The sequence below is a fragment of the Argiope bruennichi genome, chromosome 3, assembly GCF_947563725.1.
Source record: "Argiope bruennichi chromosome 3, qqArgBrue1.1, whole genome shotgun sequence".
In the NCBI taxonomy this organism is placed as follows: Eukaryota; Metazoa; Arthropoda; class Arachnida; order Araneae; family Araneidae; genus Argiope; species Argiope bruennichi.
The window spans coordinates 53,702,117-53,710,796 of NC_079153.1; positions in this window are offsets into that span (position 1 = coordinate 53,702,117).

The window sequence follows — 8,680 nt, forward strand, 5'->3', positions numbered from 1 at the left end:
ATAGAGTTTAATGTCAAATCGAGATTTCTTATCTTTCATTTTTTAAGTGTTTTAGGTCTCAAATGAAAGTAATAATTTTTATAAGCTTTTATTCAACTTAATTTGTTTCATGTTTATAAAGAGAATTTTACAATCGAATTTTCACATGCTTCTTAATTTGTTAACATTCTGGAATCTTGTACATATTTAAATTCTAAACGAATCACAAAAAAATTTTAATATTTTAAAATTTAATGATCTCTTAATCAATTAATTTTATTGAAATTTTGATCCCATGAAGTGGGATCAAAATGGGATTTTTGGTGTGATATTAAATGACTGAATGTGGAATGAAGTGGGATTTTTGGTGTGATATTAAATGACTAACCATGCTTAACTCTTACATTTATTCATTAAAAGAGTAAAAGCAAGAAAACCTAATGATTATTATAAAATATCAGAAATATTTAGATTGAAAATTTGAAAGTTTTTATGCTTCGGCATTTTTTTGTTTATTAATAATTGCTAATTTATTAAATTAAGAAATGTCTAACATTGTGTTTAAACGAATTTGTTTTTATGGCATCCTAAAAGTACGATCCTAGTTATAAATATCTCTTATTAAATTTCATGATTCATTAATATTAATTTTATGGAATCATGAAATAAGTTTTCTCAAAATTTTTAACAGAATTATACTATTAGACACGCATACGAATTTAAGTGAATTGATAATTCTGTAGCCCTGTCAAATAATAAAAAATATAACCAGAGCTACCACCTCATTTTAGAAATTCCAAAAAACTCAACTTTGAGGTTTAATTTTTGATTACATTTCATCTGCTCTGAGACCAAATATACAGCCAAATATACATATACCAAATCGTGTTTGCCTGATCACGAAACCGAGATCACCGTCGCTTTTATTTTGATATGAATCTAGTTTTAGAAATTTTACCAATATTTCTTGCGGGATACATTCTTTCAACTTCCTGAGCAATCGGTGAACCGGAGAGGAAAAGGCAAATGATCACAAAACTGACCACAGTAGCTAAATTGTGACTCATAGATTCGGGTTGCTGAATAGCAGCATGCTTTGAAATGATTTCAAAAATTTCAAATTTCCTTGCAACAGTTACTGAACTCACATTCATTATACTATTTCTCATACATTCTGTAACCGAATTTGTGTTTGAAAGCCTCTTATCGTTCCAAAAAGCACAAAAATTGATTTTTAAAAATGAACAATTAGCTGTAGCCCTGATTTATATACAAACATACTTTGTCCGGAAGGCAAAATGAAGCATTAATAAGGGAAAGGTGGTTATTCCCCACTTCAATTTGATACTCTGTATTGTGTGAGAATTTTTTTATTGCTTAATGTAAATATCGCTAAAATAATACTAACTGTCTTCGACGACCAGCTGTTTACCAACCATATAAAAAGTATTAATCTAGTCTTGCCAAACAACTTTGATGAACAATAGCTTATCTCAGAAGAAAGTACAATTTTAAATTACACTTGAACGATGAATATGAAACATTCTGATTGGTTAGCAATATCTGAAAATTGACAAAATCGGACCAAATTTTAGGAAGGGCAAAATTTTATTTTGAAAACTTTCAGGAAGATACGGACATGCGACTTGTAATGAAGTACCGGGAGATCAAGAAGCCACAGTGGCCTGGTTGTAAAGTCTCGTCTTCTTGACCAGAATGTTCCAGGCTCGTGATCCGATTCCACCGAAGAAACGTCATGTAAGCGGGTGCATGTTAAATCCTCCGAGTGGTGGAAGTTTGGAAAGGTGGGGTACCAGTTCAGTGTCATCCTTGTTATCTGACCGAGACTCAAAATTTAGCATTCTATCCCAAAATAGCCAAAGTGTTGCTTTTAAACAGGATTTAATCCAACTAAACTAAATTGGTGATCAAGAGCTCTTTACGGAACAAATTTTTTTCTATAGGGAGTTTACATTGAAGTTGTTTTTTTACAATTTTTATTGGAAATATAGGACAATGCAAAGCAGGCTATCATTAGTGACATTATCTACTAGTGATTAATCTTAATATATGCAAAAAATTGGTGAAAGCTTTTTCTGATTATTTAAAATATATAGTTTATTGCCTTAGAAAGATGAGATTAATAAAATATTGAGAATATAAGAGAATATTACATTTTTAGTGTCGCCTCTTGCTAATTTTTTTTTGCGGTTTTTATTTTTTTAATTTTTGCCTGAACAGACAATTTGTTGCTTACAATATTTTATTTATATATTTTACTCGGGGTTTTTTTTTGTGATGATTAATAATTCGGAAAAGAAAAGATGGTTTTCCCTTTAGAAAAGTAAACATATCAAAATGCGTCTTTTTAGATCAATCCTAAATTAAACTTGAAACGAAATAAATAGCAGATCTCCACCTCTAACATTGTTACTTTTCAAGATATTTCTTTTCTAAATGTAAGAATTTTTGCCTGTTAAAACTTAAAATTCTTTTATAAACTGAAGTTCTTGTTCCTAGTTGATAATCCACCACTTCACTGACTCAAGATAATGCAAAATGCTTTAACTGTTCATTTAAAAATAATATATTGGCAAATATATTCAATTTAGAATTAATTTTAAGGTATCCAACGAAGACGAATTAAAAAAAAAAGGATACATAAACATTTTTAATGCACCAAGTAGCAAAACAGATTTGAAAGGTCGCTACTAGAAGAAAAAAATACACTCATTGCCTTTAATTTTGAAAAAAAAAATGATTATTTAAGGAAAATTTAGCAAAATGTTCAATGTTAGGGAAAAACCGAGTAAGTTAAAAAAAAATAATGGAAATTTTTAATTCTTATTTCATTTTATGTAGTTTCAGTTATATATAACTCAAACTACATAAAATGTAACAGACCACAAGATAAAAATTATTTTAATAAATAAAAAATTTGTGAATATTTGAAGTTATCGCTAATGATTTTTTTTGTCAAAATTTGACTATGTTTTGAACTTAAAGTGTTGGTGAAACATGTCTAAATGAAGCTACCTTAAAATGTGAGATCTATCAAAGGTTTTACTTCACCCTCAAAGATTATGGATACATATATACCAAATTTCATGAAAATTTATTGAATTGATTTTGAGATATCATGTTACCCGCGAATCAATCACAGTGAAATATTCATTCTTCAGAAAATGCGTTGAGATATTGTATTTGTAAATTAGTTCATCCGAATGCGCTGGAAACAAATGTAGTTTTCACGTTCTTTTGACAGAAATGCGAAAAATGAACAAACTACGGCTCAGTAGGTAGAGAGTTATATAAACATATGAAATATTATTTTGGAGAATTTTAAGGTAAAAATATAATAAATCACTCATTTTTGGTTAAAAATACCACTGTTTCCAATTTCATTTTTTTTGTTTTATTGAAACTATTTTATTAATAATTCTATTTCATATATATTAACACTTTACCGACCGGCCGTCGATTAATCGACGTTTTGTTCTCAGCGCTTACCAACCGGCCGTCGATTAATCGACGTTTTGTTCTCAGCGCTTACCAACCGGTCGTCGATTATTCGACGTTTGCTCCCCAGCGCTTACCGACCGGTCGTCGATTAATCGACTTTTGACCGATCTGTGGTGACTACGTTTTCCACCAATTCAGCATGCCCTGAAAAAAAATTCAGCTGTCGTTTTCTCGAGTGCAGCTGGGTGCAGCTGAGCGGGCGGTGAAATGGCATAGTATGTTCGAACCGCTACCGGTCGGTAAAGTGTTAAAAACAAAGTCTGTTTTAGAATCTACAAAGTTAGGACTTCATTTACAGATTTAAAAAACATTTTTCTGGAAAAATAATTTTTACAATATATTTGGATACCTTAAAATGATTTATCAATATCCTATGATGATGATGTCGTGTCCGCGTTACCACGGAAAGGGGGTGTAGTAGCTTCTGAGGGCAAAGACCCCTGAGCACCCGGGGGCAGAAGTCTGACTTCTAGCGCATATGAAGATGAAACTCACACATGCGCTTGCACAACCCCTTTTTACAGGGGGGCACATTCACACACCTCGCAGATAGAACACAGACGAAGAACAACCATGCCCGAACCAGGATTCGAACCCGGGACGCCCAGATCACGGGGAAGATGCGCTACCCCTATGCAAGGACACCGGCCATCAATATCCAATATAATATATTAATAACATTAATTTTAATACTTGGATATATTTATGATAAAAACCATATTAGGAAAGCAAAAAATTATATTAAAAATCTGGCTGCATCTAGAATCATTTCGTGGTGCCTTATGCCACTAAAATTATTCTATAATAGTTAATTTCCTCTCAGAAATTTTTGTCTTTTCAAGCATTTTTGAAATTTTGATCCGACAAATTGCATCCAGCCAACCTTACAGTAATTAGAAATGCTTCGGTAATTATTGTTTGAACATTGTAGACGTAATTTTTTAAAAATACTTACAGAAAGTGAACAAATCATTTAAAAACACTAATTATTTTGTGATCGGTTCTTAGTTTGTTGATGATTCGATTCATGTGTTGATATCTTCGAAACTGCTATTAATGTTCGATTCTCTTATCATGTAAATGAATTTTGTGAGCGATTTCCAAATATTGGAAAAGTCAAAACGTGTTGTTGGCTTCAATAATAAAACGATGATTATAGCAGACATTGATTAAACAATGATTAAACCATCGTTTTTATACATAAAACGATGATTAGCAGACATTGATTAAACAATGATTAAACCATCGTTTTTATACATAAAACGATGATTAGCAGACATTGATTAAACAATGATTAAACCATCGTTTTTATACATAAAACGATGATTAGCAGATATTTTATAAGGTTACAAGTTTGTTTTTTTTCCACCTTTACCATCATTTTTCTTCACATCCTTCAAGTATATTTTCATGAATAAATGGAAACTTTCTTCGACATTACTGTGAAAGCATATAAATATAATTTTCTTTTTTATGTTGAACTAGTCGTCTGTGCTGACCAGCTAATTTGCCGGAATTAATTGTCGCTAAAATTTTCGAATTTACAACTTGTTCTTAGTGGCGTGCATTTTCCTAATTTTGAACTTCAATCTGAAACGTAAGTGATAAAACTTCAACAGATACAAAAACTTTTTTTTTATTTTGCTGAAGTCAAAAAAAAAAAAAAAAAAAAAAAATATGAGTACAGAAAATAGAATCGATTTGTATTGAAGTTTTATGTATATTACCGAATATTTATTAAAAGCAATGTATAATAAAATTAATTCACTTTAAAAAATGTTCTTCACTTCTTACTTAATTGTAAAACCTAAATTGTAAGTACAGCAAAATTCCAGAAAGTATGTTAAAAGTATATTTTAAAGAGTTTCTTTCGACAAACTAGAAAGCAAAGGCCTTATAATCTAAATTAATATTTTCAAATTCCTTTTGATCCTTAGGCAAAAAAAATTAAATATGGCCTATTGAATCGATCAAAAATAATGATTTTATTGGTCCTTTGTCATTCAGCCTTTGTTGGAAAATAAATATCTAACATCTTTCAAATCATTTTCACGTAATATTACAAAAAAAAAAAAAATTGCTTATTTATTTTTATTTATTGAATTTTCTTTTAGCGATCAAATTTTAGTCTACATTCATTCAAACATATTAAATTGAAAAAAAAAAAATAATAAGTATAGAATTTTTTTGTTTAAATGTGGCAATACAAATTATGTTAAAAATAGTCGAAGCCACGATTTGAAAATCAGATTTCAGCCTTTAACTTTTAAACAATTGTAGTTATTGGAAAATTTTAGGCATAAAAGTCATCCGCCTTAATGAGATATTAATTCATATAGTTTAATTTATTTTTCCCTTTCCAATGCTGAAAAAAATGGGTAAATGAAAATTTTAATCTCCCATCCAGCTCAAGTTATTTTTTTTCCCGTCATTGTGTTCACAGAGCAACATAATGACGCAATTCCAAAAATGTGTTTTTCGGACTTAAGCATGGAGTTCCGTCAAAATCTCAGATGCGAACTTTCTGATGCATAATATAGAGTATGATGTATGTAAGTATATACAGAGAATATTTATTCTCTTTATATACTTCGTATATGAGAAGGAAACTAGAGGGAGTATTCTCCTCAAAAATTTATCGCACTCTCTAATAAAGGTGTTATATCAGAGAACACCTTGCATGGCATGCAATAGCTATGAAAAAGATTTTTGGCTGAATTTAGCTTTCTTACTGAATCTATCGTGTGATCCGTGGTGAGTCTTCTGGCAATTTTTCCCTAGCATGCGGTTAGTAGTATCCGAAAATCGAATTTGCATTTTATACAAATTTTCTCCTACCGATTGAAACAAATTTCTCACAGAGCTCAGTTTGTAGCTACAAAATCGCATACCAAATTTCATATATTTATAACAATGTGTTTTTGAGCAATCGCATTTATATTTTCTTGAAAGTACAGACCGACAGACGATCAACCCGCTGTTAGATTTTGCTCAAAATTTGTAGATATCTGCAGTATAGGTGTTAAATATAAAAAAAAAAAAAAATATCTAACTCTCTTTGTTTTGTATTTTTAACAGCTGGACAGACAGACTTCCTCTGAGCGAACTTTACACAAAATTGGCCGAAAATCTACAAAATTGATCTGAAGACTATAAACCAAATTTCATTCGTCTAGTTCAAAGCATTTTTGAGTTGTCACAGTCAGACTTAGAAATATTTTCCAAAAAAATGTGATTTTCGAACTTAGAGAATCTAAACGTCAAAATCTCGAGTTTGAATTTTTTGACGATTACTGTATTTCCTTTATATTTCATATACGGGATAGTAAAAAGGAAGTTAAGGGGATATGCTTTTAAAATCAAAGTATGAATCAGTGGGTTAATTTTGATTCTGTGATCAGATTGCGAGAATGATGCCAAAACTGGGATCTTCGCTTGCAAGATTCGGCAAGGTACCAGCAAAAAAAAAAAAAAAAAAGAGAGAGAGATTTTCGCCCAGTTGCGTTTAGCTTGCCCAAGTAATCTTTCGGAAAAAATCGGATCGTTGTAATCTTTGAAGTTGAGAACTTACCACAGCTTGTTACCACCAACATCACAAAAAAGAGAGAGAGAAAAAAAATTACAAGATTTAATCTCAGACCTCAAGAAGCATTAAAAATTGAAGAGCAGAAGTTGCATGCAACACAGATTTTAAATTAAATCCTTGAAATAGACATTAAAGTATTATCTACTCAAATGAATGTAAACTTCCCCAATTTTGAAGGGAATAAGTAATTGGAAGGAATTTGGATCAAATTCTATATTTAGACAAGGTTTTGCTTTTCAATTGTATCCATATCGGTGTCTTTCCAGAAAAAAAAATGCGATTTTACACACACACACAAAAAAATTTTTTTTATAACTAACTATCAAAGCCATTTTCTATCCACTCTCATGCTGACAATGTCGTGTAGCACCCTATCGGACCCGATTTCACCATGGCAAAACTGAGCACAAGCTCAAAAATATAAGTAATGACAGATAAACTGTAAAATGAATACTGTAATATAGCCGATTGCTTTGAATAACATGTTAAACTAAGTGCATTCATGATTTCTTTTTTATTTAAATGACCAATTCATATGCAGGTAAAATTGAAAAATATTCATATGTAATCAGTATGTGGTTCGTGTCTAAATATTTTTTTGTAAATATTATTCTATTCACGATTTTAAAAAGACTGACGAGTGATGCTCAGTCTCCCTGGCACTTCGTATTTAATAAACACAATTTGGTTTGAATACATGAAACAAAAAGTCAAAGAAAACGTAGGAAATTGATTTAATACTTCAGTCCTCACCTGTGTAATATTTTTAAAGGTACATTTTAATCTGCAATTTCGCTATTTCAAGATGTTAGATTTTTGTTCATTCAAAATTGTCTCTTTTCGATGTATATTAAGATCAGTGACCCATCAGAGGCCACAGTAATCCAAAGTAGAAATTATTTAATCAGGGGAAGAGTATTGGATTTCAGACCTAATTACATGAAATATCTATTTAAACTACTCGCATCCATTACGTCATAGCGCATTCACGGCCACTATCACCAAAGCACAGATATACGCGCTCATTTATTTGTGCATGAGAAGAAAATAAAACTTATTACTATACTCCAAAGCAAAAATATTTTCACCGTGAAAAGGAAAGATAATCCTTGGGAGTGGTTTATCCGAAACTCTCTCGGATCATCTCTAATCTGTGTGCTTGTATATTATGGAACTGTCGAACAATAATGAATTGGTTTTTATTTGATTAAGTGGGGGTTTAGTGGTGCAAAAACCATTCCTGATTATACTGTGCCAAATGTAAAATGCGAATTGAAATTTCCTTTTATAAAATTTTAGATAAAATCCTATTTAGTGTTATGTCAACTTTTATAGTATACGGTTAAAAGTAGCTGTAAAATAAATAGCCAATAGTAAAAAACAATCACTTGTTTAGAAAAGTAAAAGGGCATGGATGATTAACTGTGTGATGTATGATACAGGAAGAATGAAAGCAACGGATGCGTTGCTAAGTAAACTGTGCACAATTGACGAAGTTTGTTTAATGATTACGAGCGAGCCCATTAGCTTCCGATCTTTGGAGATTAATCATCGGAATACGTTGCTGTTGTTGTTGTTGTTTATAATGGCACT